This window comes from Halichoerus grypus, chromosome 7 (assembly GCF_964656455.1).
Source record: "Halichoerus grypus chromosome 7, mHalGry1.hap1.1, whole genome shotgun sequence".
In the NCBI taxonomy this organism is placed as follows: Eukaryota; Metazoa; Chordata; class Mammalia; order Carnivora; family Phocidae; genus Halichoerus; species Halichoerus grypus.
This window is the reverse complement of record NC_135718.1, coordinates 43,790,156-43,817,446: the sequence shown is the minus strand read 5'-3', so window position 1 is coordinate 43,817,446 and position 27,291 is coordinate 43,790,156. Positions and strand designations below refer to the sequence as shown.

The 27,291-nt window shown below is 39.8% G+C and overlaps 1 long non-coding RNA gene and 1 pseudogene across 1 annotated transcript; both read right to left on the bottom strand.

The window, feature by feature from the left end:
- Positions 1-5,508: 5,508 nt before the first annotated feature.
- Positions 5,509-10,339, bottom strand: LOC118543181 (uncharacterized). The gene is made up of 3 exons (XR_004920958.2): positions 10,237-10,339; positions 7,194-7,259; positions 5,509-5,728 (listed from the first exon to the last, which is right to left on the bottom strand). It is a non-coding gene; the product is annotated as an uncharacterized LOC118543181 (long non-coding RNA).
- Positions 10,340-11,609: 1,270 nt separating this feature from the next.
- LOC118543191 (U4 spliceosomal RNA) lies at positions 11,610-11,682 on the bottom strand (annotated as a pseudogene).
- Between the last annotated feature and the right edge of the window lie 15,609 nt (positions 11,683-27,291).

The window sequence follows — 27,291 nt, the reverse complement described above, 5'->3', positions numbered from 1 at the left end:
TAGGAGTCAGGTTATGTTTAATGTTTGCTTCGCTGTAGGTGCTAGAGGTTTCAAACTCACCTCACATCCTTAGTGTTGTCTCCCCTCTTGACTTTAGGCTTCCCTAAGTACTCCTCCTCCTCAGAGAAAGTCTGTATCTTTCAGGTCTCTCAGCTGTAATCTACTGTTACTACACTGGAGCCTTTGTGTGGTGGCAAAGTGTGGGAGGAGAAATGTTCTATAACCTTATGATCAAATCTCAGCACTTTAGTGGGCCTAGGGCCAAGGGCTGTGAACTTCACAAGTGTTTCTCCAAAGTGTAGCGTTCTCCCACTGCCTTCCCTGGCTGTAGCATTTCTAGTCTATTTCCTTGATGCCTTGACCTCTGTTGACTGTGTTTTACCCTCTTAGGGAGACAGGAAAGCTAGAGGAGAATGGAGTGGAAGGAATATGTTTGTCCCAGGTGTGAGAAGGCCCTGACAAAATCTTTACCTCTAGAGAGTAGGCATATTGAAGAAGACTGTGGGCATGTTTCACAATGGCAACTTTCCCCCTGCCAGAGCTACAGAGGATCTTCCTCGGATATCCACCACAAGAACCTGGTAAGGGGGAAGCCTGGCTGGCTCTGTCAGAAAAGCTTGCAATTCTTGATCTCAGGGTCATGAATTCAAGCCCCACATTGGGTATAGAGATTACTAAAAATAAATAAACCTATTGTCCAATTCCCAGTTCTTAGATTAAGTATCTGATTCAAATATGAAACATGATTAGAAACTAGAAATATAAACTAAATAAAGAACGAGGTATATTTGTACTCACACTATGTTCACAAAATTAGAAACCAGTGGAGTGGAGAGCATGGAGGTGCAAAGCATAGGCATTTGATCACCTGACACAGCTGTCACTGTGTCCTCTTAGAAAAGTCCCTCATTGGCTCCTCTCGAAGTTTTGGCATCCTTGCCAGAAAATGGGAACAATGATAGCACCTGTTAATGAAAATTCACCTATTGTAATGAAGATTGAATGAGGGAACCCATGAAAAATTCAAGGCAGTATCCAACAGACAGTGAAAACTAAATAAGTTTTCCTTATTGCCAAGTCCAGTGTCATTGTGCATGCCTGAAACATTCGAAATATATCAGTTCTGCACCTATTCAGCCTATAACCAATACAGGCTTCGAACCTAAGATCTCAAATTGCCTTGTACTTTATGCCCCTTTTGGCTTTTCCCGCCCCATTGTTTCTTTAAGCCTTTAAGTTACTGGTCAGAGTTTTGACCTTTTTTTTGACTTCCTATTTCCTTTTGTTTCTCCTATTTAGAATTCCACCTCCAGTTTGAACTTCACAGAAGAATTTCAGCTTCACTAATGTTTATGACCAGCAAATCCCTAAACAGAATTTGTGTTGCCTTTCAACCTCTTTTCCCATGGGGAGACCCACCCCACCTGACCCAGCCCTGGCCTTTGGATCTCCCACCCACGTGGCAAACCTCAGTTGGTGACATCGTAATCTGTAAGCTCTTTCAAAAAGCAGTACAAAAGTATATATGGAGAGCTTAAATATTCATCCCTCTGGTTTAGTAATCTCACTTTTGAAAGTATATCCCAAGAAAATAGGGATAAAACCATGGCACACAACATTTTTCAATACAGCCTTATTTATTAAAGTGATAAATTAGAAACAAACTAAAAGTCCTACAGTAGAAGAATGCTTAATTAACTTATAGCACAAACACTCCACGGAATATTATGCAGTCATTGAAAAGAATAATGAGAAAGAGTACATAGCAACTCAGAGTAATGCTTATGAGTTAAGTGAAATAGCCAGGGATAAAACTACATACTCTGTGTGATTGCAATTATATAAAAATATGGGTTCCTATAGAAAGAAATAAGGAAATACTCAAAAAGGATATTAACTATGTTAATGAGATTAGTAATGGTTCTCTTTTCTGTTTTTTAACTTTCCAGAGTATTATTACATTGTTTTTAAAATGAAAAGAAGTTCCTTATAAAATAGGGCGCCTGAGTGGCTCAGTCGTTAAGTGTCTGCCTTCGGCTCAGGTCATGATCCCAGAGTCCTGGGATCGAGCCCTGCGTCAGGCTCCCTGCTTGGCGGGAAGCCTGCTTCTCCCTCTCCCACTCCCCCTGCTTGTGTTCCCTCTCTTGCTGTCTCTCTCTCTCTGTCAAAATAAATAAATAAAATCTTTTTTTAAAAAAGGTGAAGCTTTCTATTTAAAAAAAAAGTAAAAAGTTCCTTATAAAATGTAAATAGTTACAAGGCCAAACTCAGCGTCCTGAATATCTTGTACTTTTAGCTCAAATGACTCATATTCTAGGCTTAATTTCTCATGTTCAAAGGATGTGCTAGAAGCAAATATTTTTCTTCCCAGATAGAATAAAGGAAGTAATTTAGTTTACTGAGGAAAATTTGACCTCTATGTTGAATTAATGCTATACAAAGATAATGCTCTTACTCCTCTGTGAGCAGGGCATGTGTTTTGAATTGTTTTTCCCCTCATGGGGATAGATTTGAGCTGAACTATTCTATCTCCTTTCACCTTGCTCTCCATTCAGCTGATGATGAAGCATTTGTAAGGCTGGCGACTGGGGGCACTTAGGAACCTGGCCAAGCAAAGCAAATTGACCTGTCCAGTGAGCACATTGAGACCTTGGCCAAATACTCAATTCAAACGAGCTGAACTGAGATAAAATAATGAAATGTGTCTAGGTGATTCTGTGCCAGGCAGGTGAAGCACGTTCTTTGACAATGGAATGATGAATTATCTTGGATACCACCAGATAACATTGTGGGGTGTGTGTGTGTGTGTGTGTGTGTGTGTGTGTTTTAATATAAAGCACCTGGAGAAATAAGGGGCCTTACTCATGCTAATGTACAAAAAAAATAAATCTTATACTGAAAACCATGGTCTATGAGTGTGAAAAGGGGAGCATGTCTAATAATAATCTAAATTGGTTCCCCATCTCCGGCTACCATCCTGCCTCTTTCCCAGCTCCTTCAAACCCACTGGAAGGGTGAACTATACACAGTCTCTCCTTCTTCACACAGGAATCTGTAGGGTCTGCCCTCACCACTATGCTGAAATGATTCTGATTAAGGTTACACATTAACTCCTAGTCGCCATACTGTTTCAGCCTTTGTCTTACTTGACTTTTCCATAACCTGCCTGCCAGTGAACATTCCCTCCTCCATGAGACCTTTCCTCTATCTGCATTCTCCCACTGTGTTGGTCTCCTACTGTTCCAGGTGCACATTTTCATTCTCTCTGTGTGAGTTCCGTTTCTTCTTTCTGCCTTTATGTTGGTGTTCCTTAGCTAGCTGTGACTTCTCTGTCTTCACATACTTTTCCTGGACAAACTTCAAGCATTTCTATGATTGCAACACTCACCTACCTACTGATGGCTTAGAGGTCTGTGCTTCTATGGCAGCCCTCTCTTCTAAGCTCCAGACTTTTGTATGACTAACTTCTTAGACAATCCTCCATAGATGTTCCCTGGGGGTACTTCAACTCTGCTTGTCCACCGCTGAATTTGTCTTGGCTCTCTTCTTCCAAAGCCATTTATTCCTCCAATATTCCTCATCTCCAAGACAGAAACCTGATACAATGCTTGACGCCTTCTTTTCTGGTTCACATCTAAAATGTCACCATGTTCTCTTGATTCTACCTCTTAAATATGCCTCTAATTGCTTACCTGCATATTAATTGCTTACCTAAGTTTGGGCCCTTGTCATCTCTCCTAAAGTATTTCAACAGTCCCCTAACCTGTAGTCTCTCTGCCTCCAGTCTTGCTTCTTTCAATCTCTCACCCATATATTAAAAGCATGGTAATCCTGTCATTACTCAAAATAATTCAGTGACTCTTCCTTACAGAAGAACTGCAATTAATACATGTAGAAGAAACGATGGAAATAGAAAAGCACCATTTGAACACCATAGTAATAGTAGATCCAGGCAAGATCCATGGGTAAATGCTAAAATTAGTGGGCAAAAAATTGAGAAGCTAGACATTTGTATGGTGACAAAGAATGTCCCTCCAAAATATTTAATAATCACAAAGGAAAAATAATAACTTCCCAGTGGATAAACCTGACATACACCAGCTTGGCCATGTGAAAGAGGTTAGCATCACCAATAATAAGCTATCAACACCAAGTACCACCTGATATAACACGCCGAGAAGGGCAAATCACTTCCATAGTATTCTTGCCAAAAAAACCATAACCTCAATCTAATCATGAGGAAACTTCAGACAAACCCAAATCGAGAGACATTCTACAAAATAACTGACCTATACTTTTGAAACATGTGAAGGTCAGGAGAGACAAAGAAAGGCTGAAAAACTGTCACAGATTAGAAAATACTAGAGACATGACAACAAAATGCATGCAGTGTAGTATCTTGGGTGGGATCGTGGAAGAGATTTTTTTTTTTAATGCAGTGGGGAAACTGGTAAAAATCTGAATAGAGTCTATAATCATTTGTATTATACCAATGTGAATTTCTTGGTTTTGATAAATATATAAACTGTTGACATTAGAGGAAGCTTGGTGAATAGCATGTTGGACTTTATACTATTTTTGCAACTCTTATGTAAGTCTAAAATTCTTTCTAATTAGAAAGCTAAAAAAAACCACACAGAGTGTTTCCCAAGTACTTATAAAATAACTCCAACTTCTTTAGCATGACATTTAACATCCCTTGTGGTCTGACCTACTTGTCACGTCTGTCTCCCATCACTGCTCATAACACACCCAAGGTTTCAGCTATACTACACTTCTTACCTTGTACCACTTTTTATAAGCATACACACACACACACACTCATATACACTCACTCAACACACATGAGGCCCACAGACAATTGTCTAATTTTGTCATTAATAGACATAGGGCTAAATTTTGGGTTCCCTGATTCCTAAACCATTGTCTTTATTGAATCAATATAATTCCAGTCTGCTCACTGGGACACCCAAGTTATGACATATGACATGTCATAGCTAAGTCAAGATAGTCAACTTAATTTTTCCATCAGCTTAATTGAACCCTTTGATGGGGAGTAATACCCTATAATGGTGTATGTCACACATGGAATTAAGGACTTTGAACTCATTCATTTCAAATGCAAACACTGCAATCAATTCTCATGAAGCCAAAAATGGGCACACTTATGCACATTTACAAAGTGCATAGTTCTGCTTTTATCAGTCCCATTACAATCCTGTCTAAATCCTAAAGTGAAAATGAATGTCACAGGGAAAAAATTACTGGTGCATATAAAACAGCCTGGCCTAACTTTTTAATATATTCACAAACAGGGATTTCATTCTTTTATTAGTAGTTAGGAAAGGTTGCATTAATATTCAGTAGTTAAAATGTGCCGTTCTAAATTTTTCATAATTTCCCATGGGGGAATAAATTTTTTGGAAAATATTCCCAGTAGGTAAAATGACTTTAATAACACAGTGTCTGTAAAGATGGCAAATAAAATGGCTCGTAGATTTAGGCTTTGGCAAACAGTTGAAATAACTCTTCCTTTATAGACAAGTGTTAGCCCTGCTCGTTGAAGTTGATCAAGATTGGTTAGCATCTGTACATAAGTGTGTATTAATTTTGGGGGTCCTATTCACTTTTAGGGTCCCAAAATCCTTTCTTGAAATCTTTCAAAGGTGACGCCTTAGTAGAAAGAGCAGACAGTACAGGCAGATAGGCCTGAGGAAACTGAAGAGCTCTGAAATAAAAGAAATGAAGACGCTAAATGAAATCCTGGGTTTCCAAGAGCGCCTAAGGGGCTCAGTCGGTTATGCATCTGACTCTTGATTTCAGCACAAGTCATGATCTCAGGGTCATGAGTTCAAGCCCCATATTGGGCTCCACGCTGTGCATGGAGCCTACCTAAAAAAATAAAATAAATAAATAAGTGAATAAATAAATAAATAAAAGCACCTTTGGAGTGCCTGGGTGGCTCAGTTGGTTAAGCAACTGACTCTTGGTTTCCGCTCAGGTCGTAATCTCAGGGTCGTGTGATCAATCTCAGGCAGGCTCCATGCTTAGCAGGGAGTCTGTTTGAGATTCTCTCCCTCTGCCCATCCCCCCATTCATGTGTGTGCTCTCTCTCAAATAAATGAATTAATCTTTATTAATAATAAAGTGTACCACTTATTTAATCTTCATTTATCTGAGAGAGGGAGTGCGGCAGGGAGGGACAGAGGGAGAGGGAGAGAGAGAGTGTCCAAGCAGACTCCCCCTGAACACAGAGCCCACCCCGGGCGCAATCCCATGACCCTGAGATCATGACCTGAGCTGAAACCAAGAGTCAGTCGCTTGACTGAGTGAGCCACCCAGGCACCCCTAAATAAATAGATCTTTAAAAAAAAAAGGAAGAAATTCTGGGTTTCCAATCTCTCTTTTTCCTTTCTCTCTTGGTTGTGGAGATAAAGAGTGACCAACAACCTCTATTTTTTTTTTTAAGACTAGCAACTTGATGTTGCAGAAGGGGAAATTTCTTAATCGAGTGAGGAGAAGAGCTACTAAAGCCATGGAAGCAGGCAAGCAAACAGCAGGACAGAAAGGACTGCAATCCTGTCAAAAGCTTGTCTTCATGGGGTGCTGGAGAGCACCATGGTGCAAGACCATGACACCACATTGCCTGGCCAGAAAGAATTACAGCAAATACACACAAAGCTCATGATGGACTCTTTCCTAGAATTTTCTCACAATCGGGTAAACAACCCTTTCCCTGACAGTGCCATGTCTAAGGATTCCAAACTTTTGAAGTAGGAGCTATTTTTCTGTCTCCCAAAGTCCTGAGGTAGATTTGTAGATCTGGATGCAAGGGGCTGGCAGTTGCCAGACAGGCTCACATTCATGGGCAAAAACATCAGAGAAGGTATGCGGGGAAGATTTGGGGACTGCCCTCCCCCAACAAATCCCTTCTCTGATGGAGAGGTCAGCAGAGTACATGAAAACAGCAACTGTCCTTAAAGTAGTAAAATGAGGTTATGGAAACATATATATTGGGGGAATGTGAAAATAAATTAATGAAAGAGACAGGTGGATAGACCAACAGTGACTAGTCTACATTTATAGAAAAGGTTCTAGACTTATATAACCATTGTATTAACAGTGCTTATCTCTGACCACTGGGATTGTGGGTTGCTTCATTTTAATTATTTTTGATTCTGTTGAGCACTTACTTTTTATATGTCTCTCAGGTAACGTTGGACAGTCATTGGAAGCTCAAGCTCTAGGCAGCATCTTTCCTAGGAAAAAGATTAAACCAAATGATGAAATGTTCCTCCTGGATCTAGGATTTTGTTACAGAACACTAAAGAGGGAACAAAAAAAAAAAAATCAAACAGGGATCTGGGTACCTTGCGAAGTACTTTTATTAAAAAGAAGAATGAGGGCGCCTGGGTGGCTCAGTTGGTTAAGCGACTGCCTTCGGCTCAGGTCATGATCCTGGAGTCCCTGGATCCAGTCCCGCATCGGACTCCCTGATCAGCAGGGGGCCTGCTTCTCCCTCTGACCCTCCCCCCTCTCATGTGCTCTCTCTCTCTCATTCTCTCTGTCTCAAATAAATAAATAAAATCTTAAAAAATAAAAAAAAAAAATAAAAAAATAAAATAAAAAGAAGAATGAGATTTTAGCACATATTTCTGTAGAAATACTGATTTTATTTGACCATTACCTTCCAAATATTTACATACGACCTTCCTTTATTATTTTAATCACTCTTTTAAATGAGACTATAAAAATTACAAATAAATTGCTTTACTGTAAGAACAGCATTATACCTTACATTAATGGAACTCTAAATAAGGAAGAAAATATTAACCCTAGTTTTATTTTAGAGATATTTGTTAACTTACATCTGAAATTCGGTGAAACCAACTGTTGTTCCAAGTTGCCTTTACTAACCTCAACCTCTAAAAAATGTATAGTTGAGTACCATGATCTCTTGCATAAATGGTAAGATAAAGCATTGCTTTATGGTAAATTTATTCAGAGATCTGATTCCTCACAAATAGTGTGTGTCATTAGGACTTCTGAACCAAAAGCCCATGCCTACCACTCAGACTCACAGGCTCACGAGTACCCACAGCCTGGCAATAGGAAGCAAATGCTACATTCCCACTATCTTAATAACTCAGATTTTGTGGCAAATGTGCAAAGTGTCTGGCTCCCATCTGCTATAGGGAACTTGACAGTTCTGAAATACATAATGACTTCTTTCCTTGAAATTAGCCTCAAAGGAGGTTACATATTTCAACTGGATACTAACAAACCGATAGCTTTGAACAAATTCCTTCCTTTTCCTGGAAAGGTCACACTACAGAATGTTAAGATCTCTTAACCTCCCAACTGTCGGGGCCTCAACATTAGAGTCTTTGCCCAGTGTAAACCTGCAAGCTACAAATTTCTATTCATTTCTAAAGCAAGAACTAAAAATAAAATAGTAAATAGAGATAAATGTATGAATGAATGATGAACATAAATGCTTCTACATAAGAAGGATTTGGATCTAAATATTATTCTGGTTTCTCTCGAGAACAAGGCTCAGGAACTCCAACATGCTAAATATTCGAGAGTGTTCTCAGCATCTGTGCTCCCAAGTCCATGTTGATATGAGTGCTGTCTCCATATGTCCCTGTTAAGATATTTATTATAAAGGCTGGAACAGAGAAGGCTCTCTTATTAAATAAATACAATAATGTAAATATACTTAGCTGTAATAGGTAAGCCCCCAAACCCTGTAAACCATACCAGGAGAGGTATCTAGAATGCAGGGCAGGAAGCAAAGCCATGGCATGTTCTGGTTATTACCCCAGATCGAACTTTGAAAATTTCAGTGCAAATTCACTCCAAGGAGAAACTGTATGAAGCACAGACTCATTTATTTTCTGCTGATGAGCACAGCCATGTGAACAGCTGATCAAGTCATCTCTCTCTGCAAAAGGGTGTCAGCAATGTAGTTATGAGTTTCAGTTCCAAATTTCAAAACCACCCTATTTGCTAATGCAATTGTAGGTTTGTTGCCATTGCACGCGGCTAAATATATAAGTGACTCTGTTCTATCTTTTTTTGTCTTACTTAGCAGGAATGGCAAGGAAACGTGCTCTGCCGACCAGAAAAAAAAAAAAAATGTTTGATACATCCATTCGGGAAATGAATGCAATGCGAGGTGATATGAGAATTTCTGGAGAAGTGTCAAAAATCCTTAACAAAAAAAGAGGATGCTGAGTATGTGTTTTGAAATCTGGCTGAGTGAGGAGGGCTGGCAGCAGAGTTTTCGGCTGGTGCCTACTGAGGCTCTACAAAGAAGTCTCCTCTGTGGCCTGTTGACAATGACCCTGTGCTGGTACCGTTTTCAGGGTCTCAAAGCCTTCAAGATAGTCACATAGGGTATGGCATCTATTACAAATTTTTGCATTCTAGCCCTGCAATGGCTCTTAAAGAGATGAAGCATACAGAGAGGAAGGCATACATGATTTGCCAGGTCCAATGCAAAATGGAAATTCTTAATAACTTTTGAACATTTTTTAAAAACAGCAAATGCAGAGCATTAAACCAAGCCCTGGATCCTTCTAAGCAGAGGGCCCTATGTGACCACACAGGTCACACACTTGTGAAGACAACTCTGCCTATACTTCACCCCAAGAATCCATTGTGATTTCTCTGATTTTAGTCCCCTCTCAACTTCTTGCATAGAGACAATGTATGCTCACGCATGTGTGTGTGTGTGTGTGTGTGCACGCGCGTGTGTGTGAAGAACCCAGGAAATGCATTTTGAAAAAAGAAGCGGAGAACACTGACTCTCATTTACTCAGTCTCATTGAGCTCACTGCTGGATTTCCTGAGGCCTTGGACTCCTGAGCCAAAGCATGAGAGGCTCACCTTTAAATGCTTACTGTAGATTATTTTTCAAACATAAAATATTGCCTTAAACATAATAATATCAAATGCTTACATTCATAATACAAAAAGAATATTGAAAGGAGAAATGTTAGCATTTTTACTTAAAGGTATAATAAAAATACAGGGAGGTTAGGCATGAAATATTATAAAATATGAAATGCTAGGAGTACTTTCATTAATATTAACAATTACCATTCTGAATTTAACAGGGTATGATTAGTAATTGAATTGTTTAAATTAATGCTACAGCATAATAGATTCAGAATCTATAAATGACGTAAGATTTTTAATTATTGATATTTTCTTTAAAACCTAAATTACCCAAAGATGTTGCCAACGATCCCATGTTGCTGGGCCTGGTTTTAATGAGGAGTATCTCCAGAACATTGCTTAGGGAAATTCTCTACGAATAAATAAATACAAAAGCAAAATGCCTCAGAGAAAGAATGAAAAGCAAATGGACATTCAATGACATCTAAGCAAGGTTAATTTGTACCCAATTTGTGGCTTTAACACGTGCGGCTAGCGCCACCTATAGAAAAACAATGAAAAACTGTCCTGACAGCCACTAGGCTGTTTCTGCAACAATTGAACTGGATCAAACATCACAACGGAATGAGTCAGCATTTTAGTGAAAAACTGTGGTCTTTGTTCAGTAAACAAAGAGCACTTCTCTAATGAGCCTCAGTGCTGAGCTACTAAAGATTTATTGGAAATGGAAAACGTGGCATATTATCAAGGTTGCTTCTAAGTCTTATCTCAGCCTATTATAAGAGAAAAACACAAGTGAGACAAGCATAACAATTCTACTGGAAAGGAAAAGAGTATTGAGCCTTTTATTGTAATTAAGATACCACACTGCTTGTCCTTTTCTTTTCTGACTCATTTAAAAATATTTTGGGGACATCTGCTTTCTGCCAAGTACTTGAAAATAAAATACTCTGTCCTCAAGGTGCATTCAACCTAATTGGAATAATATACACATATGTATATAAATAATGGAATACAGAATAGGAAGTAGTAAGTATCAAAGACTCATGGCTCAGATAAAACCTGTAGTACCTAGAGAAGGTACTTCCAGCTGGAATATCTGAGAAAGCTGCATGGGAAATGGTATGTGAGCTGGACTTTGAAGAAAGAATTTGATTGGGACAGAAGGGAAAAGTGGCAAGATACAATTTGTATATGAAAGAAAGCAGAGAGAGACGCATTTGGGAGGGTACCCGGGAGCCAGATCATAAGGAATCCTGAATAGTGAAGACTTGCATAGTGTCTGCATGTGTCATGTACCAGTCCACAAGCTTCCTATAGATTAACTCATGTCATCCTCGGAACGGTCATGAACAGGTCAGTACCATATTTAATATCTCAGTTTTACAGATAAGAAACTGAAATACAGTGAGGCTACCTAACTTGACAGAGATTACATAGCTAGGAAGGTTGGAACCATGTTCATCACCACCCCCACCACTACAATAACTATTACTCTTGCTCAGAAGGAGTTTGGACTCAATTCTGTCCAAGATGAAGAAAAATGGAACAGTTCCTGTGTGTGTGTGTGTGTGTGTGTGTGTGTGGTTTTTAAGTAAATAAATGCTCATTATAGAGAACTCAAAAGATGGAGCAAAAAGAAGGGGAGAGACAAACATTGTCCCAGAGACAAACATTGTTCACATTTTATTCTGCTTTATTCCAATGTGTTTTAATTAGCAATAATCGCGCTTCGGATAAACCTCATTGGCTACGATACTGCCACTGCGCAAAGCTATTCCAATGTGTTTTAAAACCTCATGATAACAAAGTAAAAAATAAAAGAGGGGCGCCTGGGTGGCTCAGTTGGTTAAGCATCTGCCTTTGGCTCAGGTCATGATCCCGGGGTCCTGAGATCAAGCCCCAAGTCAGGCTCCCTGCTCCCTGCTCCCTCTCCCTCTGCCCCTCCTCCCTGCTCATACTCTCTCTCTCAAATAAATAAAATCTTAAAAAAAAAATTTTTAATAAAAAAAAGAAAAGAAAAGAGAGTTTAGGCTGGAAAGAAACAGCCTACCTCACCACCCCTGCTCCCTAGTCCCCACCCCCTCAGGCAGCCTTTTTCTAGATCTAACAATTGGAGGCAAAATCTATGGAATTCAAAATCTATGCTATACCTTTTCTCTTAATGTTTGAAAATTACAATATTGCTTTTATATCTACTATTAGTTATCTTAATCATTTTAAATAATATAGTAGTCGTCTGCTTATTCTATCAGCTTGAGATGGTTCATTCTTTCCTTCGCAAAATGAGAATATTAATACCTTATTCATCCCTTCAACTGGCCTCCCTTGACCTTCTGCAACTGCACTTTTCCCTTTACAGTACAAGGCTGTTAACATTTATATTCTCTGCTGCAACTACAATCAAGTCTTTTATTCTTTGTATTTAGGTTGACTTCAAGAGCTAAAAAAACCAATAAACAGCATTTACATTAATATGACTCTAAATAATTTTTTACTGCAGGGCCAAGTATAATGCTAGGATTATATTTTCTTTTTTACAAGCCCAATGTCACAACACTTGGGCCATGGAGAGGAGAATGATCTTGCATGAAGGTGAAATGGGTTCTCTTACGCTCTATCAATTATGTTTAAAATCGTTGCATATTGTATTTTTCTTCAAATTTGGATCACAACAGCTTGTGATCCTATTGTGATTTTGTGTGGGGGGATGGGTTTTAAACTGCCTTTTTTGGAGCCTTCTATACTTCTGTTTCAAGCTGGAATGTTTGTCTCCAGGCCTGTGGCATAGCTCTTATCTTGGATTTGCCTTCACCGCCTTCTTGGACTGGATCCACTGCTCCCTCTTGCCGTCTCAAGTGGATCCAGCCTCTCTCTTGAGTTTCTCCCTTGTTTTTCTAGAGTATATCATCGTGAAACTTCCTAAGAAGTGAGATAGGGAAACTGAAGGACTCCACTAAAATCTGCTTTTTTTCCTCCCTTTCCTGCTTCTCTTCTTGCTAGGACAGGCACCCCCACTTTATACGTACAAATAATGTATGTCCTCCTTGTAAAGGACAAGGCGTTAAAGATTTCTTTGGAGTCTTCCAGCACAATAGATAATATCTAGGAAATGACCAGGCAAAGATGACCAGGGGAAGCCATCTTGTGTGTATTCCAGACCACCAGTGCTAGACATCTTGATGTCAAGACCCCCTGGCTTTAAGAAATAAGCGAGTTAGGGACGCTGAGTGGCTCAGTTGGTTAAGCGTCTGCCTTTGGCTCAGGTCATGATCTCAGGGTCCTGGGATTGAGTACTGCATAGGGCTCTCTGCTCAGCCGGGAGCCTGCTTCTCCCTCTCCTCCCCGCTCATGCTCTCTCTCGCTATCTCTGTCTGTCTCTCTCAAATAAACAAATAAAATCAAAGAAAGAAAGAAAGGAAGGAAGAAAAGAAAGAAAGAAAGAAAGAAAGAAAGAAAGAAAGAAAGAAAGAAAGAAAGAAAGAAAGAAAGAAAGAAAAGAAAGAAGAAAGAAAGAAAGAAAGAAAGAAAGAAAGAAAGAAAGAAAGAAAGAAAGAAAGAAAGAAAGAAAAGAAAAGAAAGAAAGAAAAGAAAGAAAGAAAGAAAGTTATAGAAGACACCTGGACCCTTGTCCTTGTTCTGACCATTTCCTAGATGCCTGAGAGGACACATACATGAGACCACAATCCTTAACAAAAACCTAAGACCCCAAGCAAAGACAAGACTCTCTCTTCTTTCCTTTCCAAGTCTCCTAGATGCTCTGTGTCTGCACTCTCTCTCTACCTTCAGTAAACTCTGCTCTCACTTCCTCCTGACTCACATTTGATTTCTATCCTGTGCAAAGCCTAGGACCCTCTTGGCTGGTCCTGCAGGAACCCCCTCTGGGTCCTGGGACCCAGCCTGCCTATATCATAAGGATTATGCTGTTGATAAGCTTTCTGACTCCATGAACTCACTGCTTGAACCCAATCAGAAGCCAATAAAATAGGAGCCTGAGAAATCCAGCCTACAGAGCCAGTCCCCTGCAATTCAGACCAGAGAGGGGAAGGCAAGGAATCCCTCCCAGAGCAAACTCCTGCCCTCACTCACACTTGATTTGTTTTCTTCCTTGGTATAAAATTCTAGGTCCTCAGTCCTATTCCTTCAGAGCTCTGAAGGCATTACTTCACTGGCATCCAGTGTCCAATATTGTGGATAAGAAATCTGGGGCCTGTCTGATTCTTCTTCCTTTCTATGTGGCTTGTCTTTTCTCCTGCCCATCAAGCCACCAGAGAAAGTGGAAGTCCCAAGCTTCCTATTTGAAGACATTCCCATCCACATCTTTTCATTTCCATTCTCCCCTCAACCTTTCAGCCTATCATAATACTTTACCTCCAGAACAAAGAAAGAAAGCTTTTTGAGCAATTCAAATCCCTGGCGTTTGAGAGGACAGTCCCCAGGATTCCCCAGGAGGATGCACTCACTTGCCCATAGTCCACCAAACCACACATGACCGTGTCAGAGCCTCCTCATAGGTGTTGAATAAATAAATGAAACTATCTGGAGATAAGAGACCCTGAAGACACTCACTTCTCTTCCTTGTTTATCCAGGTGCCATCAGAAACCCAAACTCTCCAGGTTCTCCATCAACATATCCCTATAATGATCTGGGCCCACCCAAATCTGATCCTATTTCCTACCATACCCAAACCTTCCATCATGACCCCTGGAATTCATGATGCATAGCCCATAAAAATTCCTTCCTCCTTCTGAAACCCCAGCAACATTTAAATGCCTGCATCCGGCATCACCCTCCTTAGTTCTCATTTACTGTCCTACCTCCTTCCCATTACCATCACTCTCCCTAATTCACTGATGACTCTAATATCTGCTGTTTTAGCTTCCTATTGCTAAATAACAAATTACCACAAACTCATTGGCTTAAAACATCAGAAATGTCTTATCTTACAGTTCTGGAGTCTAAAATAATTTCATCAGGGCTATGTTCCTTCTAGAGGCACTACCTTCTGGAGGGGAAAATCTATTTCCATGCCTTTTTCTAGCTTCCAGAAGCTGCCCACATCCTTGCCCATCATCCCACATTACTGCAACCCCTGCCTACATCATCACATCTCCTTCTCGGACTCTGATCCTATTGTAAGGACACCTGTGATTAAATAGCCCCTCCCCCGGTAATCCAGGATAAACTCCACATCTGAAGATCTTTCACTTACTCATAAAGGCAAAGTCCCTTTTGCTGTGTATGGTAATGTGTTCCCAGTTCCAGAGATTAGAACAGGGGCGTTTTAGGGCACCATTACTGTGCCTACCACACCACCTCCCCTTCCAACCCTTATCCTAGCGCCATCCTTGGGGCATCTGCATCTATTGGAAGATCCGTCCAACACTTAGACCTCTCAGCTCTTCGTCACTTTAATCATCTTCTACCATACCTCAGTCACCTATTCCATGCTCATATTTATGACCTCGACGTTACCAATAACCACAGTGCTTCCAAAATCTGAATTTCAGAATATCCAATCTTTTTTTACCACCACCTCATTTCATTGAAATCACCAACTCTAACAAGTATTCAAATTCAAAAACTTCCAAGCCATTAACCATACCCATTTCTTAGTTTCTCTCATCTTTCTCACATCTACTCTGACCCAGCCTAGATCCTATGGCCGATCATTATAATCCCTCCTTTGAAAAACCTTTCATTTGTTTGCCATTTTCACCCTCCTACACACTCACGCCCCATTCCCTGGTTAAATCCAATTAAGTGATTTAATACTTCTAGTGGTGGGATAACAGGGGAAAGGGTAGGGTCAAGCCTCTGAGACCATCTTAGAAGAGTACACAATATAATAAATATAAAAGGGCCAGCAACTAGTAATGTCTGTCCATAGTAGAATTCAATAAGCTGTAGCTATTATTAAACTATTCTTGTGATCTACTTTCTGTATTATTGATATAACAGTATAATCTTAATAGCTAGCAAACCATTTTGCCATCATTATTCCTTTTTTAAAAGATCCGTGTGGGCACCACACTTGTGGGTTTCTAATCATGTAACCCAGTACTGAAATATTTGGATGACAGTGCTTTACTACAAGCACACCACCATTTCAGTAAATCTAAATAAATCTTAAAATATGATTTTTTTTTTACCTGAAAGGATTTTCATTACTTTTTTCAAAACTATCAGTGTGTTTGATGCTTGAAACTGACATATGAAATGACATAAAATGAATGCTTTCAGCCCATAAGCATTTATGTACTAAAAAGAAAAGCAAGGCAAAATGTAAAACACAGAAGATAAAAATGAAAATAGTGTTGGGTCTGCTGTTTGACAAGAACATTTTGAAACATGGCAGGTGAGCTTCATCAGGGACTAATACAAAGTAATTCACTCAGAAAAAATATATATATAATCTATATTTATAAAGTAATGAGCTCAGAACCATCTGTTATCACCCAGTAAAGAAGACATTAGAAACTGCTAAAATGAGACAATAATCCAATGTGCTACAGAGGTGGGGGGGTGGGGAACTAAGACATTTTAGAAAGCAGATTATAAATAGAATGTAAAAAGGTATCATAAACCACATATTATGTATAATGTATGAAGACCTATTTGGTTCCCCTCAAGAAAGATAATTGAAGCTCAAAAAAAAAAAAAAAATACAGAGTGGTATCTAAAAATCATAAAGTGAGGCTCTCAGTATTTAACTCTTAATACCAATAATGAAAATAATAAAGACTTATTGTGCATCTACTCAACTTAGAAACTTCACACGTTACATCACTTAATCCTCATGGGAACCCCATGAGACACATGTTACAATCTTCATCGTGTAGGTGATGCAGTAGTCTGCTCGGGCTGCCATTACAAACTACCACAGATTGGGTGGCAGGAACAACAGAAATTTATTTTCCCACAGTTCTGGAAGCTAGAAGTCCAAGACAAGGGGCCAGCAGGATTGGTGTCAGGTGAGACCTCTCTTCCTGGCTTAAAGCTGCCTTCCCAGTGCACTCTCAGTTGAGAATAAGAGTGTATATTCCTCTTCTTATAAAGACATTAGTCCTATCAGATTAATGCCACACACTTATAACCTCATTTAACTTACCTCCTTAGAGGCCTCATCTCCAAATACAGTCACATTCACGGGTTAGAGCTTCAACCTATGATTCTGAGGGGACAAAAGTCAGCCTATAACAAATGAGAAAATCAGGACCCCTTCTCCACACTTCTCCACACACACACCCCCACATGGGCCCTGGAAAACTAACCTCTGGGGACTGTATTGTCCCAGGTGCCTCTGGCTTAGAGCTGGGTTCAGCCATTGGGAGGCACCGGCCGATGATCAGAGGGTGCGAAGTTGGAGTGTTTATCCCCCTGGCTCCCAACCTGCCATGCCATGGGTTTAATGGTAGTCACAACTCCTGTTTGGTGATCCCTCTCCTATACCTGCAATTCTTGCCATGATCCACTATGACCATCTCCTCCCCCTTATCCTTCCAAGCCCAGGGTGATAACACCTCCCACTATTGCTAATTCCAGGTGCTTTACTATCCCCATGTGTGTGTTATCCCAGGATACACATTTGCAAATAGTGACTTCATTAGACTCTCTTCAATTGTCTCTTTGATATGCCATCTGTTTCCTACTGGATGCTAATACAGTAAGTGGTACCCAAGAGACAGACTCTCAAAACATGATTCTGAAATGGCTCACATATTTGATGAAAGCCCACATAACCTCCTTCCCAGACATGAGGTGGCATCACAATTACTCAAATCATTATTGGTAGTAGCAAGGGATGGGGTATGAGTCCAGGGACAGGAGTTGAGAGATAGCTATGGCATTTGGTTGCTAAGACAAAAATGTGGCATTTGTGTGTCAAAGTAAGTGAAGTCATTACAAAGAATGTGGGGCCAGCTGGCCATTTCTGACTATCCTGCACAGAGAAGAGGACATTGAAACTGAAATCCAAACTCAAGTATGGGTGTAAAATCAAAATACTACTATGAAAGGAATCTCTTCTCTCCTGTGACCGCAGAACAAATATGGTTGAGGATCAAACTCAGGGCCTGATTGGAAGGATTATGAAGTTGCAGCATGAGTTGACTGGGGAAATCTGCCAAGTCCCTCACACTAAGGTAAGGGCATTGGTGCAGAGAGAATGGTGTGGCAACATTGGGGCTGATACTAACGAGTCTGAGAATTTTGAACCCCCAAGTACCCCTATATCTTTTTTACCGGCAGCAGTAGCCACACACACACACACACACACACACACACACACACACACACACACACCTGGCACTCATCGAAGGAAAGCAGCATTTGTGCCATTAAAAAGTAATAATAATAAGATTCAGCAACTACTCCTAAAGCACTTCACTCACTAGAGTCATGGAATCTCATCACCCATGCTACCGCTCATTGGCTCTGGACCTAAAATAAGAGTTAGATTTCAGCATAGTCCAGACAGAGCAGTATAAATCCTGCTCCTGGAGAGACATATCACATACCAAAAGGAGTGATGGGATCTCACCAATTGGTATCATCAGGAGTTCAGTTAGCATGTGTGGAGGTGGACGCTAAGGGTATTACACTAAAGAAAATTAAATATATGGTTTGATTTTCAATATGGATGCACTTGCTGGAATTTGGGATTTTTTTTTTTTAAAGACTTTATTTTTAAGTGATCTCTACACACAACATGGGGCTTGAACTTACAACCATGAGATCAAGAGTTGTACACTTCACGACTGAGACAGCCAGGTGCCACCAGAATTTGGGATTTAAATGTGTTAATGTAAGCTTATGAAAGTGCCTTTATAGTTTTCTAGTTGGTCGCCTGAAGCTTAGACTCAACAACAGCCTATAGTCTATGAGTATGAGATGCCAAAATTTCTCTGGCATGCTGTAGAACAGTGATTTTTACATTTTTACATGCATCAATACCCCATGGAGATGTGCTTAAATAGTTTCCTGGGCCTCAGACCCAGAAATTCTGATCCAGTAAGTTGAGGGTGTCCTTGAATTTGCCTTTCTAACAAGCTCAGGGATGATGCCACTGCTGCCAGCACTGGGACCTGGGACTACACTTTGAGAAGCACTGCTATAAAGGAATCTGAAGACCCAGGGAAATAAAGAACATTGGAGTATATCCATTATGTGCCACTGCTGGACAACTCCTTAGCCATACTCACTGAAAGTGCTTTGACATTTCCATGGTGGCTGGCCTCTGTAGGTTGGAGATGACAATTTTGAGATGTCAACATGGAATTGTGCTCCCTGATCTCAGTGGCAATGATGAGATCCCAGATTTTGATCCTTAATGATTAGATAACAATGGGAATAATTACCATAATAAACCCCAAAGACAGAGTAGTATTCAGAGTATTTTGCCCCATGGGCAAATGTGACTAACTAAATGGACCATTTGGTCCCTGGAAATGAAATAAGTAAGTAGCCTAATGAAGCGCTGTTTCATAATATATAAACAGAAAATGTCTTGGTCTGATAAGCAGACACCAGATTTAAGTTGTCATAGTGGAGATTCATTGCTTCTTACCTAGTTCCTGGACCAAAACCAGTAAATAGACTCAGAAATCTTTGTTTGAAGGGGGAGACTATGTCCCTCTGAAGAAGCATCTTGAAATACAGCCATAAGCATGGACTATGACTCTCCTTCCAAGTCGTCTCTGGAAAGATCTATGACCATTTACTAGAAAAAAAAAAAAAAAATACCCAGCCCTTCTGGAGGTTATTAGATACTGCCTCTGAAGGGTCACTAATCCATGAAGAATCAAAACATTGTTGTGATCCACTGTTAAGCATGAGGACTTATGGAGGTCAGGAGATATGTGGAATCTTAGCCTGAGTGTGTCTTACAGTGAGTCCAATGGGTCTATAGACACATCCTGTGGTTATTTCCCAAGAACTGAAACATACAGTGAAGAGATTACTTATAACTGGAAGAATCTCCAAATTGCTTTCCTGATCATGCAAATTATGGAAGGAAGGGTCAAGTGGAAGCCCCTGGAATACTCCTTGCCAACATAGTAAACAAAAAGCAATATGCATTCCCAAAGAGATGCAAGGAATAATGTCACTCCCAAAGACTTGAAAGATGCAAGTGTGGTAATTTCTTCACATCTCCATTTAACCTGCCAAAATGGCTGACACAAAAGTCTTCTATGTCTTGGAGGTGACTCTTAATTATCATAAATTTAATCGGGTGGAGATGTCAAGTGTGCCTGCAGTTCCAAACACAGTATCTTTTTTTTTTTTTTTTTAATTTATTTGACAGAGAGAGAGATAGCGAGAGCAGGAACACAAGCAGGGGTGTGGGAGAGAGAGAAGCAGGCTTCCTGCTGAGCAGGGAGCCCGATGCGGGGCTTGATCCCAGGACCCTGGGATCATGACCTGAGCCGAAGGCGACGCTTAACGACTGAGCCACCCAGGCGCCCCCCAAATACAGTATCTTTTTTTAATCCCAGTATAGTGCTATATTAGTTTCAAGTGTGTGATATAGTGATTCAACAATTCCATATATCACCGGTGCTCATTACAAGTGCACTCCTTAATCCCCGTCTTCTATTTCACCCATCCCCCCACGGATCTCCCCTCTGGTAACCATTGGTTTTTCTCTATAGTTAAGAGTCTGTTTCTTGGGACGCCTGGGTGGCTCAGTCGTTAAGCGTCTGCCGTCAGCTCAGGTCATGATCCCAGGGTCCTGGGATCGAGTCCCACATTGGGCTCCTTGCTCAGTGAGGAGCCTGCTTCTCCCTCTCCCTCTGCTGCTCCCCCTGCTTGTTCTCTCTCTCTCTGACAAATAAATAAAAATCTTTAAAAAAAAAAAAAGTGTCTGTTTCTTGGTTTATCTCTCTCTCTTTTTTCTTTACTCATTTGTTTTGTTTCTTAAATTCCACATATGAGTGAAATCATATGGTATTTGTCTTTCTCTGACTGCCTTATTTCTCTTAGCATTATGCTGTCTAGCTCCACCAAATATAGTATCTTTACTAGAGCAACCACCAAACACCCTGGCAGCTGGTATGTAACAGTTAACACAGGAAATTTTTCCTTTTCTATTCCCATCAATAAAGATTGACAGACAAAATTTGCCTTTATGTGTTAAGGTGATCAGTCCATCTCTCTGAAGCATTGTTTTAGTTGCATCACACACATTTTCTATGTTCAATTTTTATTTTAATTCAATTAAAAATATCTTCTATAATCCTTTGAGAATTCTTCTTTGATTCATACGTTACTTAGAGATGTATTGTTTAATTTTCAAATATTTGAATATTTTCCATATACCTTTCTGTTATTGGTTCCTCACTGAGTTCCATTATGGTCATAGAATATACTCTATATGATTTTAACTCATTTAACTTCTTTACAGTTTGTTTTATGGCCCAGAACATGGTCTATATCTTGGTGAATCTATCATGTGTACTTGAGAAGAATGTGTATTCTGCTATTCTTGGGTAGAGTCTTCTGTAAGTATCAATTAGATTAAATGGTTTTTAGTGTTGTTCAGGTCTCTCATAACTTCTCTGATTTTCTGTCTGTGTGTTCTATCATTTACTGAAAGGAAAGTATTGATGTTTCCTAGTGTAATTGGGGATTTGTCTACTTCATCTTTCAGTCACATCCCTTTTTCTTCATGTATTTTGAATCTCTGTTTTGTAATAGGGGCACACATATTCAGGACTGTTATGCCTTTTTGATGAATTCAGCCTTTCATCATTACGTAACATCCTTCTTTACCCCTGGTAATTTTCTTTATTCTGAAGTCTACTTTGTCTAAAATTAAAATAGTTGCTTCAGCTTTCTTTTGTTTAGTGTTTGCAAGGTATTTCTTTTCCCATTATTTTATGTTTAATCTACATTATTTTATTTAAAGTATGTTCCTTCCAGGTGGCATGTAGCTGGGTCTTCTTTCTTTAAAATCCAATCTGAAAACCAATATCTTTAATTAGGGTATTTAGACCATTTATATCCCACTTAATATTGATATGGTTGTAATTGTTGTATTGATATGTTAATATTGATATGTTTGTCCCCTCTTTTTTTTGTTCCTTTGTTCCCCCTTCCCTGCCTTCTTTTGGAATATTTGACTATATTTTAGCATTCCATTTTAATTTATTTCTTGACTCTGTGGCTATATATCCTTGTATGATTTGCTGTTGTTTTGGTTTTGTTTTCATTTTTGTTTTGGTGTGGTTGCTCTAGGATTTACAATATATACATACTGAACTTTCACAATTGACTCGAATATTTACCACTTCAAGCAAAATTAACAAGACTTGCCACCAAGTCTTGATATCCTCCCTTTATGTTAGGATTGTTGTGAATTGTGATTTATAATAAATATATATATTAGTGGCCATGATTCCTGGCACAGAGTTCCTAAAACCCTTAGAATTTCCTAAGTGATAAGAATAATAAAGGTGGGGCATCTGGGTGGCTCAGTCGGTTAAGCGTCTGCCTTCAGCTCAGGTCATGATCCCAGGGTCTTGGAATCAAGCCCCACATAGGGCTGCCTGCCAAGCTGGGAGTCTGCTTCTCCCTCCTTCCCTGTCCCTCCCCGCCCTTGCTCATGCTCTCTCTCTCAAATAAATAAATAAAATCTTTAAAAATAATAATAATAAAGGTGACAGGGGTGTTTTTTGTTATTCATCACAAGCCCCTTCCAACCACACCTGTGTTCATGTTAATAAGGTGGTTTTTGGAGAGCCTCTAGATAAAGACATGATGGGGACTGGTTGCCAGGAAAACCAACCAGGGGATTAAAGGGCTGAAATTTTCAGCCTAACCCTCCCACCCCTGTCCCCTAGGAGGCTGGAGGTTGAATCTATCTTCAATGGCCAATGATTTAATCAACCATGCTTACGTAATGAAACCTCCATGAAAACCAAAAGGACAGAGTTTAGGGAGCGTCCCGTTTGGTGAACAGGTGTAGATGCTAAAAGGGTAGTAAGACGTAGAGAAAGCATGGACGTTCCATGCTCCTTGTCACATACCTTGCCCTATGCACCTCTTCCATCTTGCTGTTCCTAAGTTGTATCCTTTTATAATATGTCAGTAATATAGTAAACTGTTTTCCTGAGTTCTATAAGCCACTCTAGCAAATTAATCAAACCTGAGGAGGGGGTTCTGGGAACCTCCAGTTTACATGTTTTGTGACTTTTCAGTGTTTGACTTGAGTCATTGTGACACACAGCTATACTTCCTACCCTTGGATTCTGTGAGATTTCCCAGGAATAAAACATTTCTAATCCATTTTATAATTCTGGCTATAAGTTGGTTTGAGACATGTTAGATGGAGATGTCCTAAAGCAGTTAGAAACAAAGGATATAATGATGGAATTTTGAATCAAGAGATCATAAAATTACTGAAAATAACATTTCACTGACAGAATCACAGAGGGAAATACCAAAAACTTTTCTGCTGAGCAGGTCTGCCATCAGAGTGGACCACCATTGTCACAGAAGTCCTAGATTCTAGAAAAGTATTTTTCAACCATTATTTTATTATTGCTTCTCTAGGAAGCATTTTTAAACATTTTTCCCCTAATTTCCCTCCCCCATGAAATTTTAATGCCACAGATATACTTACCTATGTACTGTGTGTAATGTCTATCTGCTATACTATATATGTATCTTTATAAACTATTTATTGTATAATGTTATATTTGTCATATATATAAAGATTTTTTCACCCTTCAAGAACCAGTTTTTAATCCCCATTGAGAATGCTCCTTCTAGACCCAGATCTACCATTCATTACCTTGCTACATTTTCTTAAGCTATTATCATTTATGAGTTTTAGTGTCCTCTTTGCAACCTGACCAGAAAGTGTGAGATTATTCTCAAGATTCCTCCAATGTTCTGCCCCTTAACAGATACTAACCCATTAATGAACTTACTCTTTTGATCCACACACAGCATTTGGTTGCACCTCTGTGAGGGGTATACACTGAAAAACTGCCAGTTAAATGAGTACGAAAATGAACCACATTTTTCCTTAATCTGGAATCAATGTTGCTTTTGAGCCCCCAGTCAGCGTAAAGCCCAGAGCTTAGTCTATTCCATTCTGTTAAGCTCAGGACAGTCTGACAATTTATCAGTCAGATTTAGGACATCTCACTATCAGTCACCTTCTAGTTCAAAGGCCTTTCTCCTCTCCTGGGTCCCTTATGGCTGAGAAACATTACATTAAACAAGAGGAAACAGGTGTGGACTGCTTTCTATTTCTCCATTCTACTTTCTGGTCAATGTACAAGCTCCCTGGTAATGCTTTCAGCAGAACCCAGAGGAAGCAGTTCCTTCTTAGCTATGGCTTCATTTTTCTTCGGTTGAGGTTGGCACAGTTTGATCTCTTACTCAGAGAGATGCTGGCTCTGTTGTTTAGCACACACCATAGTCTGTTGGTGCCCATCTGAACATATTTCTGGAAAGTGACTGCCTCACTACTGAGCAGTGTCTTAAAGGGTGCAAACAACCTAGCCCACACTCACAGGTACATTCTTGGGTTTATCCAGGTCTCAGGGATTCTAGGAATCTGACATGGCAAATTTTAAATCCAAGGAAAAAGAGGAGGGGAAGATCTTGATTCCTTCCCACCCGCTTTGTTTTCTGCCACTTAACAAGCTACCAGTTGGCCCCCCATGTTCACAAACATTACCAACCTTTCAGGGAGAAGCATCTTCCCTTTGTTGGGAGATACAGTGAGCACACTGGAGAGGGCAATGGTAAAAACCTTCAAAAACTCCCCTTTCAACTCTCTTTCACGCACCCCACATCTCCTGATGGAAAAGTTTAGTGGGGCGGGGTGGGGCATTTATTTTAACTAAAAAGAAATAAATATTTTTTTCTTCAGTCCTTGCTTCTGATTTTTCTCATCTATAACCCAGCACTTTCCACTTAGCCAGCAGGTGGAGGATAAGGAACCAGTCAGCAGGCTTCAGTAAAAACAGTGGTGGATATACAGCATTAGGATGCATGATTCATGTCTTTTTCTGTTTTCTGTCCTATGCTCCAAGGCCTTAGAAGCAGAGAACTTACAATTTAACACTTCATACTGATACTGGCAGGCAGGGTCCAGGGATCTAGAGGGGGCCTGCAGGACCAGCCAAGAGGGTCCTTGGCTTCTCTTCGGATGGAAATCAAATGTGAGCCAGCAGGAAGTGAGAGAGAGCTTATGGAAGATACAGAGAAAGCAGATACAGAGGGAGTGTCTGGCAGACTCAGAAAGGAAAGGATCATGAGTCTTGTCTTTGTTCAGGATCTGGGGGTTTTTATTGAGGAGGGTGGTCTGGTATACGTGTCCCCTCAGGAACTGGTTAGAACAAAGATGAGGGCCCAGGTGTTATTCATTGGAGCCAGGGGGCCTTGGCATCTAGATGTCTAGCGCTGGTGGTCTGGAATATCCATATGATAGCTTTGTCCAGCTATTCTCACCTTGTCCTTCCTTAGATGTTATCTATTCTAAAGAAGTCATTAACTCCTTGTCCCTTACAAGGAGGATATTATGAGGCATGTGTAAAGTGGGGTGAGGGTGCAGGTCCTAGCAAGAATAGAAGCAGGAAAAGAAGCAAAAACATATTCTCATGGAGTCCTTCAGTCCTTCAGTTTCCGTCTCAATATTTTTACTTACCTACTTCCCCTACATCTATATCTCTTTCTGTATCCGATCTTTAAATTAATGGTGTAATTATCCACCCAATTTCACTCAATTCAGAACACATGGATTATCCTGGGTGCCTCCCTCATCCTTACCAGCTATATTCAATCAGCCAATAAATCCTGTAAATTCCTCCTTGGTCATATATCTCTGTCATAAACCCCCTCTCTGTCCCTCTACTCACTTAATTCCAGCCTTCAACACCTTTTGCTTGAACAATTGCAATAAATTCCTAATTAGTTTCCAGTCAATGAAATCTCTCCCCACCCCACACTGAGTGTATCTTCCCAATGATATGACCAGGTAACACTCCTTTTTCAAAATATTTGACATCTGTGGAACAATACAAACCCCATACTTAAGAAAATATGCAGTCAGAAATTTATTTTCCTTTATAAAGAGAATAAGCTTTAATTAATAAGAATCTTATAAATCGCCTGGGTGGCTCACTTAGTTAAGTGTCTGCCTTCAGCTCAGTTCTTAATCGGGGTCCTGGGATAGAGCAGGTCAGGTTCCCTGCTCAGCAGGGAGCCTGCTTCTCCCTCTCCCTCTGCCCCTCCTCCTGCTCGTGCTGGCTCTCTCTCCCTCTCTCTCAAATAAATAAAATCTTAAAAAAAAAATCTTACAAATCACTTAAAAAGGTATATTGTTTATTCAGGTACTGTGTTGTGAATCTCTTCTCTTTGCTGATAACAGAAGCTGTGGGGAGAAAAAAAACACTAAGGTAGCTAAACAAAGAACCCATTTGCTAGCTAATCAAATTGGGTGAAGATCTAAAGATTAAATTGATCTTGCTTGACCTCTTCACTATCTTAAGTGACAGATTTCTCTACATTTTCAGAGTAAAGAAACTAAAATTGTGTGCTGCCGAACTGTTTTATTACCTACATAAAATGTAAACCTTTATGTTTGTCAAGATTTACATGGTTAGAGGATCATCATAAATCACAATTAACAATAGCTGAGGAGATAAGGCTCATGAATTTTACATGTTAATCATCTTATCTAAAATAGCACCCATCTAAGGCTTTATGCAGCTTTATTTTTCTCCATAGTACTTATCACCACCAAACATTTTGTCTGTTTTTTGTCTCCACCAGAAAGTCAATACCGTAAGGGCAAGGACTTTATTTTGTCCAAACAACAGTACTGGTTGTGTTTTATTCATTTGTATACATTCCTAGTTCAGTGCTTGGTACAAAGTGAGACTCAGCAAATATTTGTGTAATGGATAAAAGAGTGAAAGAAAAACAAAACAAAACCTCTGTCGTGTAGACGAGAAATGGCTTTTCACTTTACAAATTATGTGTAATGAAAACATTTTCACAGTCTTCCAGGTAAGAGGCAGAGGCTGTTGTATCATGCCTGTTACACATGTATAAACTGAAGCCTGAAAATGTGTCGTGGGAGGTCAGAGCAATGGGGGTAAAACCTGCTAAAATCTGGCGAGTGACCTTGTGTGATTTAGACCCTTTCCTAGATTTCATGAGCCAACCTTAGGCGTCAGAACCCATTGGCTCCACTCTGAAACTACCACGTTTGGTACACTCTTCATCTCGCAAAACATTCTTGAGAAGGAAAAAAAAAGCAACGTGAGAAAAGAAAGGGGCGACGGAATAATTTTTAGCTCTCACACATTTAATATTCTTTTTCAATTTTTACGTGATTTTTGTAACGGCCGCTAGTGAAGTTT